General features: G+C 40.9%; 1 protein-coding gene across 1 annotated transcript in view; it reads right to left on the reverse strand.

The window, feature by feature from the left end:
- The window catches only part of LOC114923092 (uncharacterized protein C3orf67 homolog), a gene marked incomplete at its 5' end in the record, with an annotated part of 88,285 nt that overhangs the window by 39,760 nt on the left and 29,008 nt on the right, over positions 1-19,517 (reverse strand). The window lies entirely within an intron of this gene.

The raw sequence follows: 19,517 nt of genomic DNA on the forward strand, positions 1-19,517 counted from the left end.
AGATATAAGTCTAGCTTTTTGTCTCTTGCGTATTTGGTAGGCCAACCATCTCCCCGGTTTATTTGCATTAGCAAATGTATTATGTTTAATATACTTCAAGTTGGTGGCCACCTGGTCAGCAATTAACAAGTTAAATTGATCTTTAAGCATTTTAATAGAGGTTTTTAAGTTGGTATCTGTTGGTCGTTGCAGTAGTAATATCATACATGTTGATATTTAGCCATGCAGACAAAGTATAACTTATCTCTGAGCTCCATGATTGCAGAGTGCAGTTAATGGTGGTAATAGTGATGCTCTACAACAAAGTTAATTAAGTGATGGATGCTGGAATAAGAAAGAGCATCCCTCTTCTTTTTTCTTGATGTAACCAGAACTTGATAGCATAGAACAGAGGTCCCCAACCTTTTGGCACCAGGGACCGGTTCTGTGGAGAGAGGTTTTTTTCACGGACCGGAGGGGGCGTGGTTTTGTGGGCTGCCTGCATCCCGCCGATGGGGCTTTTCTTGCTTGTGCGGACCGATTGCTGGCATGCCGTGGCCCCCTACCGGTCCACGGACCGGGGGTTGGCGACTCCTGGCATAGAAGATGGTTTGGCCTAAGACACTTCCGGCTACCCTCAGGAAGAACGGAAGCACTGGAATTAGGGCTGATAGTGTTAGCATCTTGGATGGCCATCCACATGGAGATGTGTGGTAGCAGGGCTGAAGAATGCCACTCAGCAGAGGAATTGGAGCCATAATCAGGGAAGCATCAGAGCCTTTAGTCATCTGAGGTTTTTTTAAACTATAAAACTGGATCTATTAGAAAGCTTTGATATTTCTTCTGGGCTGATAATGGTGCAGCAAGTACCCAAGATCCTGTGTGGACAGTGGAATCTGCCACTTTTAAAGTTTATTCCCAGAAAGCAGTCTTACACAGATCCAACCTCGGTAACTGACAGAAAGAATAACCCCGAAGAACAAATAAAACAGCTGCAACCAAGACAATGGTCAGAAAAAGGATATCTAACTCCAGGGCAAAAATGTAATTTGAGAAAGCGATTCAGACATGATCATTCCTAGTTTTTCATAAAGCTAAAAGGAGGGAATAGGAAGCACACTGAGACTTGCAAAATTCGGCTACTGCAACCTTATAGTAAAAGTACTATTAGCATTCATAACTTTGGTTTCCTAGTCTCATTCAACCCTGGAGGAGAGTTGCCCCTGAGCGTGGTCCACACAGAGCAGCTCAGCCAAGGACATGGCATCCAGGCAGTGGGGACAAGACTCCACCCTCACGTCCCGTCACGCACAGATGCTACGGGGCATGGGCGGAAGGGGTGGCTGCCACTGTGCTGCTGGGCTGCTTGGACAATCTACTGCAGTGGGCCGTGGAGGCAGTGGGTGCCCTTGTGGGGGAGTGGGGGCAGAGCGGGTGGGGCACAGAGCAGGGTAGGTGGAGAGGCAGGGGCAGTTTTGGGGCACTCAGTGTCTAAAAGGTTCGCCATACTGCCCTAGAGTATGGTTTGCAGGGCTTCTATCTGAGATGGGCTCAGATTTTCTTGCAGAAAGCAAATGAGGATTCAAAGTGGAGGTGAGAATGGTTGCTTTGAAATTAAGAAGAAAATTGAAAAAACAACAACAGAGAATGATGATCAAGCCAAAGAATTAATTCAAGGTTAAACAGGCTACTGTTATGGTGGCTAAAAGTCACAAGTACTTAGTGGGAGCTACAGTTCACAAGGTGCAACCCAGGGTGGGTGCACGCAGAGATGGGACTTTCACCAATTTTCTAAGCTCTGGAATGCTCTAAATATGCAGAAGCACAGAACTGGGGTATGTCACTGACAAACTGACCTCTGTAGCAGGTGGTGAAGGGGCTTCGCGGGGATGAAAGAGACACCACAAGCACATTTAAAAAGGGTGGGAGCTTTGAGTTATTATGGATGGTTACAGTAAAGCAGGGGTGTCAAACTGCTGGCCCGGGGTCCAGTTTCATCATACTGAAGCCGCGCCCACCCCATTGCCGGCAATGCAAAAAAAGTCGTGATATGTCACGACACGTCATGTGATGTGGCGAGTTTGACACCCGTGCAGTAGAGTGAGACTTAAACACAACTGCTCTGCCACCAGCTATGGAAGCTGAAGATACCCTGTAGACTCCCAGATGTTTCTGCATAGAGTCTCTCACATCCTATGTTTGCTATGGAAGATATGGAAGGTTTTAAAATAAAAATTCTACAACTATCGTACATCCATTACAATAACTATATTGTGGCATTAGCTGGATGACGATATAAAAGGTGTCAGTGGAGAAAAAGTAACTTACTGTTTTATTACCAACAGCAGCAGCAACAACAAAATCCTGTGCTGCCCTTTCTGCTAACTTTGATTCATGTGTTTATCAGCCTATTAGCTACATACAAATTGCAATAAGAAACCTGCACAGGGGAAAGCAGATACTCGGCAAGATCCCAGCATATTCTCATTTCATCTCAGTCCAACAGGCAATAATGAAGCCTATCAGTTACGAGCTGTCAGGACTTGGATGTGCTTCTCTGCAGTTTCATATTCCCATGCATTTAACCAAGTGTCAATTAGCTGTTTTCCTATTTTTCAAAAAAACAAAACATGAAAAGCTGAGCACAAGCAAACCATTCATTATAGGAATTATGTTTTAATGCTTCAGCAATTCATAAAACACCTGAAGCTGACTTCCAATAACTGGCTGTCTCACATTTAATAACGCTGGCCTCCTCTCTTGCAGACGGCTGCCGAAAGCTTTCTCCTGTTGCGTGCTACAGATTGCCATCCATTTATTCTTAATGGATGACTAGTGAACAAGGGCTTTAAAAAACACAACAGACTAAATCAATGGACAAGAGTAAATATAACAATATCTTAGAGTGGCATAATCAGATCTATGGAAGGCTCTACTGTCCAGTAATACAATGAAAAAAGTCCTATATTTTGCAGAATTACGGGCATTCAAGCTCATATTTGTGTAGCGCCTCAATTGCTGAAGCTGGTTCTACTTTTATGGCATCCGTTTGTGGGAGTTTAAAGCGGTGTTTGGACTTCATGTAGGGAGATCAGGAAGGAGATTGGACATGGGATGAAATGCAACTTAAGATGCTTTCACATGAGAAGACACTCCTGGTTACTCTAGCTTCAGAGAGGACAGTTTTTGGAGAGGTGGAGAACTGAGCTTAGTACTTTTTGGGTGGCTAAGGATCATTCATGGTAGGGGGCTGATGGAAATGTACAGAGCTTAGATTCAAGCAGTGTTTTTTTCCCCTTTGGGTTTTTTGCACTTTGGAAATATTCTGATGATGTTAATACAATGATGCTGGCTTGAAGCGCTATTCTACCGTACTAACCACATGGCCACTCAAGCTGGCTCTAGTTTTTCAAATGATATGAAGCTGCTTTGAGGGCTCATTTCAGCTGTTTTTGATTGCAAAAATGGGGGAAACCTGTGCTGCTGGTTTGAAACAACTGAGGTCTGAATTGGCTCTAGGAGCTGCCAAAATGGAGTCCAAAATTTGCAGTGTGCCCTAAGGTGGTGGTAGTGGATTGTCCAACTGAGTCCTAAGTTCTCTTCATTTTAATGATATTGTTAGGTCGCCGATTTGTGGGGAAGACAAGCAAGTGTTGCACATGACATTCTGGAGCAGAGGTTCCCCAACCTATGGGCCGCGGCCCACTACCGGGCCGTGGCCTCTTGGCTGCCGGGCCGCATGAGTAGCTGGGCAGTGCATGTGCACATGCTCACCCCCCCTCGTGCTATCTTTGCCGTAAGTGTTGTGCGGGCAGCGGCAGCGCCGCTAGTATTGCGCGGACGGCGGCAGCGCCACAAGCAGCAGGTGGACCACAGTGTGATCCTTGTGTGGGGGCAGCAGGGTGAGGCTCGCACCAGGGGCAGCATCATTGTGGGCCGTGGTGCAAGTCTCACGCGGGAGTGGCAGCATAAGCTTCGCACCAGGGGGTGGCATCACTGCAGGCCGCGGTGCCTCACGCTGGTGGTAGCATCACCGCGATCCTGGAGGCGGTGGTGCCACAAGCCTCAAACAGGCGCCGTTGTCACTGAGAGCCTCACGCACATGCTTGCAGCCCCATTTGCATGGTGCGCATGCTCGCCTGTTTGTATGTGCACGTGCACGTGTGGCCACATTCACATTTGCGCGTAAGGCGCCTGCTCCTCCCTCTCCCACTGGGCCGCCAAAACAAAAAGGTTGGAGACCCCTGTTCTAGAATACAAGATGATGTTCTCATTATTCCTCATCCATAGGCAAATAAGGATGGTAACTGCACCTATCTGCAGTATTAGTGATGGGACAGTTTCTTCCTTTCACAGGTAAGGATAATAGATAAAGCATCATCTTCCAATAGCGAGCTGCTCAAAAGTGTGTATTGCTACATGCTCTTCCTTCAGCTTCTCATTTCCAATTTTATATTTTAATTTTGAACAGAAAAAACAAATAATAATAATGCTTGTAACATTAGTACCCTAAATTTCCACTAGTATTGATGGAATATCCACTTTTTCTTTCTTCGTCTCTGTATGCAATACTCCAAAGTGCCTAAATAACAGATTGTTAAGAATTTAAGTATATTATATAAATATCATTGTATTGGAATAAGGTATTGTATCAAGATTTATACTAACACAATAAAAAGAAAAAAAATGTGTATTGTTCACTTTTACAAGCACAGTGCGATGGGAGGGTGGTGGCAAAGAAGAATTATTGCTAAATAATTTGGAGTCAAAAACAAATGACTGCATTTCACCCAGAAATCTCTCAGGAAATTCTAGTGTACTTTTTGTTGACGCCTGCCTTATAAATAAGACTTTTGAAAGGCGGTACTCTGCAACTAAAAGCTGACTGAGAAGGACTGAGGCAAGCTCCATTTCTGGTTGTGTCAGATAAGTTTTCAAATTATATTTGAAAAAAACACTTGTGACAGATGGATATTGGGACAGGAAACACAACTGTTGAAGAGCCTACTTCCCAGGGAAATGTGAATGATTGGGGGGGGGGTATTTTTATATTTAAAATTGGCTTAAAAACTTATTTTGAAGCTGTACTTCTTTGGCCCATCTCATGTTTATACTCCTGACAGCAAATTGGTGAGGAAGGAGTACACAAAACCTATTTTGAAGAATTTTATTCAGAAAGTCTATCCATATAGAACAATGGTTCTCAACCTTTTTAATGCCGCGACCCCAACCGGTCGTAAGTCGAGGACTAAACCGTTTGTAAGTCGAGGACTAAACCGTTTGTAAGTTGAGGACTACCCAACGGGTTGTAAGTCAAGGACTTTCCCTGCCCGGGAGCGCCGTGCATGCATGGTTCCGCCCCCTGCGCCGGCCGAGGCATAGCTGGCAAGCGGCAGAGACGGAGCAGGCCGACCACCAGCTGGCCCAGCCCAAGGGAGGTAAGGCACCCGCTGGAAAAGGGGGGAAAAATGGCGGACAAAAAAAATGGTGGACAGCCTTGCTTGGCGACCCCCGTGAAATGGTCGATCGACCCCAAATGGGGTCCCGACCCACAGGTTGAGAACCACTGATATAGAAGAAATGGGGACATTGACTTGGACCTTGCTTCTGGGGTCACTAGAACTGAATTTTGCTCAACAGCCTGTAGGGAATGAGGAACCCTTGTTCATACTAATCACTGTGTTTTTCAACTCCCTTGTCAAAATGGGGAAGCTGGAGAATCTGAATTCTCAAAGAGGGCTACAGAGATACGTTGCTGAATTCCAGTAAATTGTATATCTCAACATGGAAATCATGTTCTTATTTTTTTATAAGATTATGAGGAGAGAATCCTACACACACCTGTAGGACAGCAAACAACTCCTTGGGGTATCCCAGATTTTCTGCACCACTGGATTTTAATTTCTATTTAAAATGTTCTTTTTAATTTAAAAAGCAATAACAAAAGAGATGTGTATCTGTTGCAAAGCAAAGCACCTGTCTCCATCATCAACTTTATACTCCTGGATGAATAATTGCTGCCCAGTACTATGTTCGGAAATTTATTTATTACTTATTCAACTGGTAAGCTGCCTCAAGAACCCAAGTAACTCTACGTTAATGTACAACATATTAAAACAATATTAGAAAACACACAGGGGGAGACAACTTATATTGTGAAAAAGAAATACTAAAAATCAAGGGGTACAATCCCAGTATTGGTGCGGGATCATCACAAATTATCCTGGCCCAGGTCCTGCTAAAAGAACCATGTTTTAAAGTCTTGCTTATATGCACATTTTGGAGCAGATGTGACAACCACCCCCCCACACACAAAAGGCAAGTTTCTGAGGTCTGACAAGCTGACATAATTTTAACAATGGATGAAATTTAAATGGTGGGTGATGTTGCTCACTGTACTAGATCTCCTAGTATGGGCACATATAGCTAGAGTAAGATAGTTCCATAGATCAGAAGTCCCCAACCTTGGCCACTTTATGACTGGTGGACTTCAACTCCCAGAATTCCTCAGCCAGCATGGCTGGCTGAGGAATTCTGGGAGTTGAAGTCCACCAGTCATAAAGTGGCCAAGGTTGGGGACCCCTGCCATAGATAACCAGGCCCTGACTATGAAGGATTTTATAGACAATGACCAGCATCTTGAATTCTACTCAGAAGCTAAAATGCATCACTGTAGTGGATGGGGGGGGAGGGGGGAGAGGGAGGAGGAAATGTAAGCTTGGCTGCTAGGGATAGTAGGAAATTCTCCAAATGTCGTAACCATCATAACCTCATGTTAGCCATTTTATGATTGTGCCAATAGGATGTGCCCACCAGTGCCAAGAGGCTGCCTACTGCTGTATTCAGTGTGATGCTATAACTCTTTTTCTCCAGCAATATGGTTAATACAACAAAGATTCAATTGAAAAAAAAAATACAAGTAACAAGCAGCTGCATTTCCTCCCCCCCCCCCATGGACAAAGATAGACTGTATTGCTTGCAAAGGACATGAGCAATTGAATGTGACAGGTGAAAAATAATGGAAATATTAGTGTTTAATAATATAGATGTTAATTAGAGAAAATCAAGAAAATTACTGAGGCTGTCAACATACATGTTAAAGACACTCAAGAATGAAGTAAAGCATTAGATGCAACTTACTATCATATTTGGTGGACATGTAGGGATGTGAAGGCTTTTTGGATTAAGATCTGGTGGAACATCCAACAGATTTTTAAGAAAAAGATAAAATTTACACCACAATTATTTTTATTGGGTATTATGGAAAATTTGGATTTTAAAGAAATGAATCTGATGTTGTATTGTATAACAGCAGCAAGATTATTGGTTGCTCNCTATGGATGAATGGAGACTGAAGGTGTCGTATTTTGCAGAAATGGCCAAGATTTCCGCATATTTGAAAGATCAAACTCAAGAGAAATTTATTTTGGTTTGGAGAAGATGGATAGATTATATTCAGAGAAAGTATGAAATGAATAATTATTATATAGCTTTTGATTAGATTTTTTATTATTCTTATTTATGTATTATAATGTATATGTTATATACATTTTTTATATTTATGTTTATTATTGTATAATAGAGTTAAAGTATGTTAATATTTGATTGTATTAGGTTTGGGTAGTATTATTTAGATATGTGATGATATGTGCTTATCCCTGTACTCAGTTCTGGGAAGTCGGGGGGGGGGAAGGGGGGATGAGGGGGGTAGAGATATGCAAAATTTGGTGTATTAATATGTTATAGAATAATGTATTTTATTTATTATTATTTTTTAAGAGGAGGTGCTCGATTAGCACCCCCAGACTGCATCCGAAGGATGAGGAAAGGAAGGAGGTGGGATATGTAGGGTAGTTGAAAGACAGGAGGAGGTGCAGGTAGGAGGGGAGGAGGGGAGGAGGGAAGTAGGTAGGAAGGGTGAAAGAGAGGGCGGATGCAGGGGGGGGGGCTGCCGAGCACCTCTGAAAATATGGTTATGTTTAATATGTTTTTTTTATTAATGTACGCCATATTTGTATTTAGAATTTGTTTATTTGAAAATTAATAAAAATTTGAAAAAAAAAAAAGAATGAAGTAAAGCTAAACGTTCCATTGCACAAATGTTCACTTGAGGGTGAAGAGATTGCCCTTCTCTCTGGTCTGTTTCTAGTCATAAATAGGAACTATTGAGTTTACTGGGATTTAGTCCCAGGTACAGATAGTCGTGTTGCTGCAAACCAATGGAAATGATGGACTTGTATTATTTCAAGAAAATTCTTTAAGTATTTTTTGCTGCCAGTTTCATGTGTAGGGCACAACACTGTAGTTTACTTATGGGACATTTTTAACCTTTAAAGCCCTATGTATGGCACAGAGCCAAGTCATTTGTGAGACCGCCTTTCTCTACGGACATCTATCTATCCTACCAGGTCAGAGAAGGTGGGCGTACTCCTTGTCCCTTCCCCTAAATATTGCCATCAAATGGGAGTCAACAAGCATGCCTTTTTAATGGCAGCCCCTGCCCTATGGAATCCTCCGCCACTTGAATTCCAGCAAGCCTCCAGCCTCCTGTAAAACTTTGGAGATATTGTCCCCCCCTCCCCCCGCAAATGCTGGGATAAGATTAGATAACTACAGGTTAGAAGTTTGTCTTGGTGCCACATTTTTGTTGTTTTTAATGTTTTAAAGTGTTTAGTTTAATAGTTTTAACATAGTTTTCTTTGTTATTTTAACTTTTAATTGGGAGCCGCCCAGAGTTGGTTATAAGATGGATGGCTATAAAAATGTTTTAAGATAAGATAAGATAAGATAATCTTTATTGTCATTTTTTACAGTGGGAACACTGGCACACCTTAAAAATGAAATACTGTTGCTTGCTCTCAAAAGTGTACACATACATAACACAAATATAAACATGCTAAATACAACATATGTATATACCTACACCCTTACATATAAATATTAATCACTGTCCATCTACAACCTGCCTCCAGAAGCGGTGAATGCTCCAACACTGGAAGTTTTTAAGAAGAGACTGGACAGCCATTTGTCCGAAATGGTATAGGGTTTCCTGCCTGAGCAGGGGGTTGGACTAGATGACCTCCAAGGTACCTTCCAACTTTATTATTATTATTATTATTATTATTATTATTATTATTATTATTATTATTATTATTACAACATAGTGGAAAGAGGAAGCTTGAGAGTTCACAAGGTTAATACTGTATGGAACAAAACAACAAACGAATAAGTAAATTCTGCTTTTTTCTGATCTGTAGTTGCTAATTTGATCTAGAAGTTATAGTGAAGGAGAGGGTTTATTCCTTTCTAGTTGCCAGGACTTCCGCTAACCCCCAAAATCCTACCTTCTGCATTTTTATTCTAAATTAATTACATTTAGAAGCACTGTAATTCTTAAAGTTGGGAGGAGGGATCTCTCAATCATTAAAATAATTTAAGATTGCAGATGTGGAAACTTTCTACTTCAAAGTCGTTGAGAGAGTGACTTCTCCTAATTATTAGAGATAATTCTCATTTACTATCCCCTTTATCCTTTTATTTTCTTTTGAGGCAAGAGCAAGGCTGATGAATAATGAAGGATGAGTAACGGAACTTATTTTGATTAAGTAGAATGTAAGTCCCTTGGAAGTTTACTGAATTCTGTGAAGTAGTCAATAAATCCAAATAAAATCAAAGTACCGTCACGAATGTTGCTCACTTGTGTTGGCACTGACAAGTTCTATACTTCTTAACATTGTGCTGTCAACTGGGTATGTTCAGTGAAGTTGTGTGATCTTGTTCTTCTAATGAATCACAAAAATAAGTCTTTTTTTGGTAACAAGCCTTATTCATTTCTTTAAAAAGTACTTATTTGAGCTAATTTGGAATTATCCTTTCTTCCCCTCCTTAGGTTGATAAACGTGCAGACGAACATGTGCCAATCCTTGTAGCAAGCCAGGTCCAGAACAGACAACACAGCCTCTCCTGGAACTCTACTACGGTATAAGAATAAAACCTGCCATAATTTCTCCTCTGCCCTAACCCTCTTATACCACACAAACTTTGCATTTTTTTTTCTCATGCCTTCTTCTGAGATGTCTTGCATTTCTTCATTAAGGTCCTCTATCTACTTCTCTACAAAATATAATGGTATATATTTGCAATGTAGAGCCACCCTCTGAAATGGAGTACTTCTACTGAATATATATATATATATGCACATTCCAAAACAGGTAGTCCTTGGGTCATGTCCAAGTCAACGAAGAAGCTGGCAGGGAAGGTCGCATGTTGCTCTTGTGATTTTCCTCCTAAGGGCCATTGCTACAGAATATGAGATCTCTCCACCTGCCTGCATTCCCTAGCAAGTGCCTGCCTGCAACACAGCTCACCAGTGACCCCTGCCGGCCTGCCTCTGCTCCGTAGCACACCCCCTAGTGGCACTTGTGCTAACACTACCTTTATTGTAAGGTTACAGCAAAAGAATCTAGTTGCTTGAAAGCATTTCTTTAATTTTACTTTCTATCAAATTAGGGAGGATTCTTTCTGAGATGCTTCCTACGCCTCTTTTCCAAATGCGGGCTGGGATAACAGAATAAGAGAAGGACAGAATAACAGAGTTGGAAGGGACCTTGGAGAACTTCTAGTCCAGTGATGGCGAACCTTTTAGAGACCAAGTGCCCAAACTGCAACCCAAAACCCACTTATTTATCACCGGGTGCCAGGTGGGCGTGGCCCACTGGGTGGGCGTGGCTGTGTTGGTCTTGGCAGATTGGGTGGGTGTGGCCAAGTTGGGCGTGATCACTTCGATATTGCTTGTGGGAGGGACGCCTGTGGGGGCCGGGCAGGGTTGGGGGAGATCCAGGGGGTCTCTGGCAGGTGGGGCGGTGGGTGCCATTGTCACAGGGCAAGGTGAGGCTGGGGCAGCTGCTGCCTGACACCATCAGCCCCTGTACACAGAGGCCAGCAAGTGCATGGGTGCTGGGATGCATCCGGCCATGTGGGACCTCGGCGAGTTAGTGGGCGGCTGGTTGAAGAGAGACGGTTGCCATCTCCGGGGCATGGCGCATATGCCCACAGAGAGGGCTCTGAGTGCCACCTCTGGCACGCGTGCCATAGGTTCGCCACCACTGTTCCAGTCCAATCCACTGCTCAAGCAGGAAACTATATCATTTCAGACAAATGGTTGTCCAAAGTCTTCTTAAACACCTACAGTGTTGGAGCACCCACAATTTCTGCAGGGAAGTTATTCCATTGGCTGGTTGTCCTCACTGTTAGGAAATTTCTCCTTATTTCTAGGTTGGTTCTCTCCTTGATTAGTTTCCATTCATTGCTTCTTGTCCTGCCTTCAGGTGCTTTGGAGAATAGGTTGACCTCCTCTTCTTTGTGGCAGCCCCTTAGATACTGGAACACTGGTATCATGTCACCCCTAGTCCTTCTTTTCACTAGACCAGACTTACCCAATTCCATTCTTCATATGTTTTAGCCTCCAGTCCCCTAATCATCTCTATTGTGTTATGCATGACAGTTGACTAGTCTGTGGCTCTTCTTCCTGTCTCCTACTGTCATTCCCATATGCCATTACAATTTGCCAGTGGCCTACATGGCTTCCTCTATCTTGAAAACTGATGATCTACTCAGCTTGTGGAATACTGGCCGTTGACTGTAATATGATTGACTGACTCCTCAGTATCTTTTAGTCTTAAAAGCCCTGAAGCCTTTGATGAAGCCTATGCTGAAGAATACTAATAGCTTCTGCCTTAAAATCTGCGGCCCCTATTTCTAAAATTGTTTACGCTATTATCATTTAGGACTCTGAATAAATAATTTTGTGTTGCTCTAAGTTGTGAAGGGTTTTGCTACTGCAAAAAGAGGATGAACTCAAATTCTCAAGTATAGCAATCTAACCTCTCATGTTGTCAACAGATGACTCCATCAAACAATTGGTCCAAAAATAATTTCTCCTCAGCCCATATTCAACCATTCATTTAATAATTTAGGAGCGGAATGGATATGTTCTAATGCATAAATAAACTAGGCAGTAAAGATCTGAAGAAGTCTGTGTGGTAGCAAGCTTTCTTGTGCTGCTTTTTAATGCTGCTGCAAACCACTTGCCTGACAAACCCAAGGGACAGCTGGATATCCCTATTAACAGTAATAGGGTCAACTAGTCATGGCTATGTTTACTTGCCTATAACCATCTGCTTTTGCCCCACATCTATGTAGGCAATAAATTCAGCTACAAGGGAAATAGTGAAAATGTTCGCTTATGTAATGTTTGCTGTTGATGTCTATTGTAAACTTCTACTCTAGTTCAATATTGAATTACACTAGCACAAATGGAAGTTGGCATGATATATAAATCCTTTTCTGCACCCTCCCTCCTAATTAAAATGGTTCTAGCAAACAGATTTTAACCTTATTTTGAGGTTATTATGTATTTATAACAGGAAATGTTGCAACTATAACAGATTATCCTGTTGAAAAACAAATGGCACAGAATCTTTATTTAAACAGATTATGTACTTTCCCACAATACCTGGGTCAGGTAACATTTATTAACTTCCTAAATAAAAAGAATGCAACAAATACATTTTAAAACTTATTGTAAACTGCCCAGAGTCGCTTAGTTGAGATGGGCAGTGTAAAATTGTGACGAGTGAATGGATGAATGAATAAATAAAACCGTATTTTGTCTTATTCATGTAAGTAAAATATTATTTACACAACAGGAGATTGCTGAAATAGAACGTGTTTCCTTTGACAGAGTGACAAAATCTTACCGATTACATCTACCCCTCCTATCAGATCTGGCAAAAGGGACACATAGCAGGTGTGGTTTGATGGGACCTTGAAGATGAGTCTTTTTTGCCAGGGCATCTGCCCTCTGGAACACCAGCCCATCTGAAAGAAGGTTAGCTCCAACCCGTGACTTTCAAGGGAGTCCTTCAAACTTGGTTACCTGGGGATCCTCTGATAAAAAATCCTCTGTTTGCATTACAGGTAATATCTTCCTTCTGTTAAGAAGAGACTGGACAACCATTTGTCTGAAATGGTATAGGGCAGACATGTCAAACTCGCAACGTCACGTGATGTCATGCAACGTATCAGGACAGTTTTGCCATTGCCAGCAATGGGGTGGCTGCGGCTTCCGGATGATGTGTCTGGCCCGCGGGCTGGCAGTTTGACACCCCTGGTATAAGGTTTTCTGCCAGAGCAGGGGTTTGGACTAGAAGACCTCCAAGGTCCCTCCCAACTCTATTATCATTATTATTATAATTATTATAATTATTATAATTATTATAATTATTATAATTATTATAATTATTATTATATTTATATATATATGATTTTTAAAAAGAAAATTAAAAAACTAATACAAAATGTATTGTAAGAAAAAAGGAAAGAAAAAGACTTTTTAAAGAGTTAAAAGTGCAAGAAAGAAAAAAGTAAAAGAAAAATAATTGTAAGTGAACAAAAAGTTCAATTTTAAGTTTACTTCTTACTCTATGGTTACAACACATCTCTTTCTATAATTCAATCATCAAAAAAATGTCAAAAAACAGTCATAAGTCACTTTTTCAGTGATGTTGCAACGTTGAAGTCACTAAACAAATGGTTGTAAATTGAGGACTAACCATGCTCATATTATATGTGAATCGACTTGAAGGACTTGGAAAGAGCCACTGCTTGCCTCAAATCCACTTTCATGGCAAAGCTCAGGTGTGTGGTAAGAAGGAAAGACCGTAGGTGAATGAAGAAGGAAAGACGGTGAATAGAAGTTGAGGTAAATTTATTTCAAGGGCAAGCATGCTTAACTTAACAGGAGAGCAGCAAGTACAAGGCCTTATGCCTTAATGATTCTGATTAAACAAGGTTACAATTTCTCTGACAATGTGAGTACAATTACAGCTGTGTATCTCAATCTTAGCAACTTTGAGGTGCGTGGACTTCAACTCCCAGAATTCCCCGGCCAGCATGCTTCTGGGCAATTTTGGAAGTTGAAATCCATGCATCTTAAAAGTTGCCAAGATTGAGAAACATTGAATTAGAACATGCAAGAAGGAAAATAATTTGCCTTTTTAATCACCCCCCCCTTTCTGTATAATGGTATGTGGCGTTAACAAGGGTTCTTTTAGCAAGCTAGAGTTGGTGGCCAAAATTCTTTCTTTAAAACTAGCCCTTGTTGGACATTGTCAGCCTTAAAGACACAGAAACGAAAACCACTGACTTTTGCTCATAAAGAGAAATGTACTGCTATTCCAGAAAGTTTTATTTCAAACACTCCTAACCTTAATCTCCCATTTGAAACTCTCCAAAATGGGCAAAGTGGACAAAGAGAAGGATCAGAGAAAAGGAGACAGATTGAGACAGGATCGCATTCACATTTTTCCTGGAAGAGAAATCCAGAAGACAGAAAGAGTATTATACTGAGTAACTGTCTTCTACAAGATTAGAAATCCAGCATGTATCCATCTTGCTTAAAAACTTAGTTAGACAGAGAACTTCCATAGTAACTGCCTATTTCATTCCACTTCTCTTTCTGAAGCCATTAAGAGACAGAGTGTACTGCATAGTTTATAATCTGGAGCACCTCTGACTAATTTTATTGTCCATACGGTTTCCACTAAATCTTGCCTTTTTTAGTATTACAAATTGGTAAGCTCATATTATTATCCTTCTGGAAGCAAGCGTACTTTATTATTCTGACAGGATTTTAGAATGTCAGATCTTTTAGCTGCTGCTTTGGAATACAATTGGGTACTATCTGTTTTATCAATGTGCTTTTAATGGTATTTTAATTAAGTTTTTAATTCAGATTTTTATTAATATGTTTACTATTTCATTTTTATTGCAAGGGTTGAGGCTGGTGAGGTGAGAATGATTATTTCAGCTTGAGAGAGATGTTATGCAAAACTTATCTTAGCTCTCCTTTAAGACCTTCAAACCCACCAGGTATCTGTTAATTTGGAAGGATAAAGGAAAAGAAATCTAGAGTTTAAATTCTGGAAACTGGACACATGTGTCTTGAACTCCTTTTTTCTGCAATTGACAATTGTCCATTCTTGCCTAAACTTCTAATTTTGCGGAGCAATGTCTAGGGATCTGCTACCAAATTCAGCTGAGAGCTGAATTCGGGATTAAGTGTCTGGAGACCTACAATTTACTGCTGTGGCTTAGTAGAATCCAGTATATCTTGGAATAATAATTTCTGTTCAGACATATGATCTAGAGGGAGATTCTTTGTTTTCTCTGTCCCCTCTTTTTGGAGAAGAGGGAGAATTGCATCACATATATCCAGTTGAACGTTATCCCTTCCTTGAGGAAATATGAGTTGCGGCCTGCGATGCTAGCCAGCCAGCTGGGCATTTCACTATGTGTTTAAAATGAAGCATCCTCTTCTATGTGATTTAAACAGATGTCAGGACCTAAGTTTCTTCACAGCCCACTTGGTGCAATGCTAGTCCTCTGACCAGCAAACTGTCTGAATTGTTGTGTCTCTTCTCTTCTCTACTGGAGCCTTGGGAAGCAGTTTCCTTGATTTTTTTTCAATGATTTAGTACATGTCAAGAGCCTGGAGGTCATTTTGGTAGCAACTGATCTATTTTTTCAGATGTTCTATTTCATGGATGAAAATCTCTCTCTCTCTTTCTTTCTCTCTCTCTCATTTTGTTTTTCCATTCTTCCTTTCCTTCTTTTTTCATTTCAGCTATTATTTAATTATTTAATTATTTTCCCATTTTGTTTCATTAAGCATCCTGAGATGGCTTGTCTTTCCTTCCATATATAATCTACAGCCACAATTTACTCAATAATCTGACAAGGCCTACAATTTAAAGAGCCCTATATCAGTGTTTCTCAACCTTGCCAATTTTAAGGCATGTGGACTTCAACTCCCAGAATTCCACAGCCAGCAAGGTTGAGAAACACTGCCCTATGTTTTACTGCGTATAAAGTTCACCATGTCCTCTGTTGGATTGCACAATGGAGAGGACAGATCTCCATTGCTGCTTTGTAAATTAAAAGCAATACAATTGTTCAAACTTTTACCTGTGCCCAAGTTCACTTATAATGACTCATTTCCTATTTCCACTAAGACATCACTAGAGCCCACCTAATATATTGTGTCACCTGAGCCTATTACTTTCCAGCCATTTGTATGCCAGCCTTTCCAGCATTTTCCCAATCAAAAGCCTCCTGGTTTCTTCACGAACTTCAAGCTGCACAGAGCCTTCTTAAGAAAGAGAATGGGATAGCATAAAAGCTACGACTGGCAAGGTAGAAACCATTATGTTAACCTATTTCATTTGACCAATGCGCACTAATTATGTGCACAGCAACAAAGTGAGATAAATTCTGCAAAATTAGAAGGAAAGCCCAAGTTAACTTCATGGTTGGGCAATTTAAATCAAATTTTCCTATGCATCTTCTACCTTCAATAATGTACTGACTTTATAAGATGAGCAAGCAGAAACAAAGGTAACAGCCAAAGGAGTTACGTCTGCTTTAATTATGATTAGGTGTATGTTCTCTGACAATTATTTTTCTATGGATTAAATTCCTTTCCATTTAGGAAAGGAAATGGGAGGCACTGCATCTTTCCCAAGCTTTAAACTATACCCGATTACTCTTCCAGTGTTCTTTGTATATCTGGTCAATTCACTGATAGCAGGGGGTTCAACCCCTGGGCCGAGGACCAGTCCCGGTCTGTGGCCAATTAAGAATCGGGCTGCACAGCTGGAAGTGAGTGGTGGGCAAGTGAGCGAGTGATGCTTCATTTGTATTTGCAGCTGCTCCCCAGCACTAGCACCACTGTTTCAGCTCCACCTCAGATCATCAGGCATTAGACTGATTAGACTGTCATAGGACCATGGACCCTACTGTAAATTGAGTGTGCAGAAGATCCAGGTTGCACACTCCTCCCCCCCCCCCCAGTCCATGGAAACAGTCCCTGGTGCCCAAAAGGTTGGGGGAATCACTGATTTATAGTACATATTGTAAGGCTTTTTCTTTAAAGAAAGGCACTGTTCAGCCCATGTTTGTAACTTTGCTTTGGATATCACTGGAAATAAAAAGTGGCTACTATTAAATTGTGTAGTTTTTGAATGCAACGCTAATGTTAAATATTATTGAAAAATCTCCGTTGTTGCTTCCAAAGTTGGAAATCCTTTCCTTATGCCTCTTTTTTTCTAAATAGGCATATTTCACAATGATTGAGTTGTTTTAATGTCTCCTGCTAATTCATATAGTTATACTAAATTCCCAAAAGCTATCTTACCTGTCCAGTCTCATCTTAAAAACTTCCAGTGTTGGAGCATTCACAGCTTCTGGAGGCAGGGTGTTCCACTGATTAATTGTTCTAACTGTCAGGAAATTTCTCCTTAGTTCTAGGTTGCTTCTCTCTTTGGTTAGTTTCCATCCGTTGCTTCTTGTCCTGCCTTCAGGCGCTTTTGTGAATAGCTTGACTCCCTCTTCTTCTATGTGGCAACCCCTGAGAAATTGGAACACTGCTATCATGTCCCCCCTCGTCCTTCTCTTCATTAGACTAGACATACCCAATTCCAGCAACCGTTCCTTATATGCTTTAGCCTCCAGTCCCCTAATCATCTTTGTTGCTCTTCTCTGTACTCTTTCTAGAGTCTCAACATCTTTTTTACATCGTGGTGACCAAAACTGGATGCAGTATTCCAAGTGTGGCCTTACCAAGGCATTGTAAAGTGGTATTAACACTTCACGTGATCTTGATTCTATCCCTCTGTTAATGCAGTTAGCACTGTGATGGCTTTTGGGAGAATGGATTTGGGAAAAAATGACCATGGATTGTAGGAGAAAACACGTATGGAAAAAATGGAAACTTTGGCATGGAAGAAAAGAAAAGAAATGAAAGTAGGATGACTTCTGGAAAAGTCTTACATAACAAATTATTAGAAATTGTTACCCAAGACAATGAATGGAAGTGGATATATGTCAGGTGCAGGGAACTAGATGTGTTCATGTAGAGTTCAAGCTAACTACCTTATTATATTCTGCCTATTATACAGGAATATCCCAAGACTGCTTGCCTTTTCTTGGAGCAGATTGATAAGGCTCTTTGGAGCTTGTGGTGGGGGTCAGTCCTGGACCTCTTATGGCTGTGCAAGAAGACCTTCAAAGTCCCTTCCATCTCTGTTATTCTGTTATTCCTCTTCCCTCCCTGGCTGAGTGTTTCCCAACAACGTAAGAATGGTTATTATTTTAGATAAAGCCTACAATTAATTAGCTTGAATGATGAAATATTTTTATGAGTATGAAATTGAATGTTGATTACTGTTTGCATTAAGAAAGGTATATAATAAAACAAAGCAGGGGTGAGAGTAAATGGATCAACACTGAGTAGGGAGTAGACAAGGATAAGATTCTTTTGGCTGCTTTACTTACTTCTGGACAATAAGGAACACTTGCAGTGACTACAGATGTGTTTTGGGGTTTTTCCCCATAGCAGTGTCAATGTGTTTTCCTCCAGTCCATCTGATGTGGCAGAAATGAGTGCTGATATGTTTTGCACTGCCTGCATTGGTAAGTCATATTGTTCTTCAGTAATGAGGCTAACAACTGGTGCTGTCCACTCACATATAAAGTGGGACAACTTAGGAAAAGTGATTGATGGATTCCCTGCTGGTAGGAAAATCAACTAACAATTGCTCTTTCTATGGAGAGAAAAATGATTACATCAGCTGTCAAAATGTAGACCTTGGCTAGCTCAGCTACATGTGTTTATTTGTGGGCACTTCTGCATAATAAACTAGGCAATGCAACCCTGCTTGTCTGGGTGGAATCTACTCCAATCCTGGATGGATTAGGTACTATACCAATAAAAATGTCCAACCCGTTTTGGAGAGAGCCGGTTATCTGTTTTCTCCAATAAAGCAGGTGACTGTGAAGCTGCTCATATCTCTTAAAGCTTTCTAATTCTGCATGGAAGAGGCAGTGGAGCACCTGATCCATAGGAAGAAGCAATGCTAATGAATAAGAATGTCCATAAGCAGATTTAGAAGCTATTCTGCACTAGGGAAATTTAGAAAGATTTAAGAACTTGACAGAACAAAAAAAGGATTTGAGACTTCAGGGAAAGAAAAATATACCATGGAACAGGAAACAAAGAGGTGGACCCTCAAGGAGAAGTGAAATGAAAAGTAGAACTTTTATAAACTTCACAGTTTTTATTGCCTAAAGTACAGAGTATGGAAAACAGATGGAATATATCTAAATTGCTAATACAGAAAGGGAAGTTTGATTTAATTATGTATGGAAAGCTGCTGGTATGCATCCTGTGATTGAAATGGAAGGATGACATGGGTCAATCACAGGAAGGCTCTTAAAAAAATCAAGGTATGTTTACCTTCTTCTACCCAGGGATACAGAAAATAGTTCAGTTGCTGGACTTCTCATAAGTCCACTCTTATCTTGTTAATATTATTGCTAAACAGATGCTATAAGAATCATTCTTGGAAAGAATTAGTTTTAGTTTTAGGCAGTTGCCAATAAGCCTTATACTATGACACAACAAAAACTGAAGTCCAGCC

This window comes from Protobothrops mucrosquamatus, unplaced genomic scaffold (assembly GCF_001527695.2).
Source record: "Protobothrops mucrosquamatus isolate PMUCROS unplaced genomic scaffold, P.Mucros_1.0 scaffold1863, whole genome shotgun sequence".
Taxonomy (NCBI): Eukaryota; Metazoa; Chordata; class Lepidosauria; order Squamata; family Viperidae; genus Protobothrops; species Protobothrops mucrosquamatus.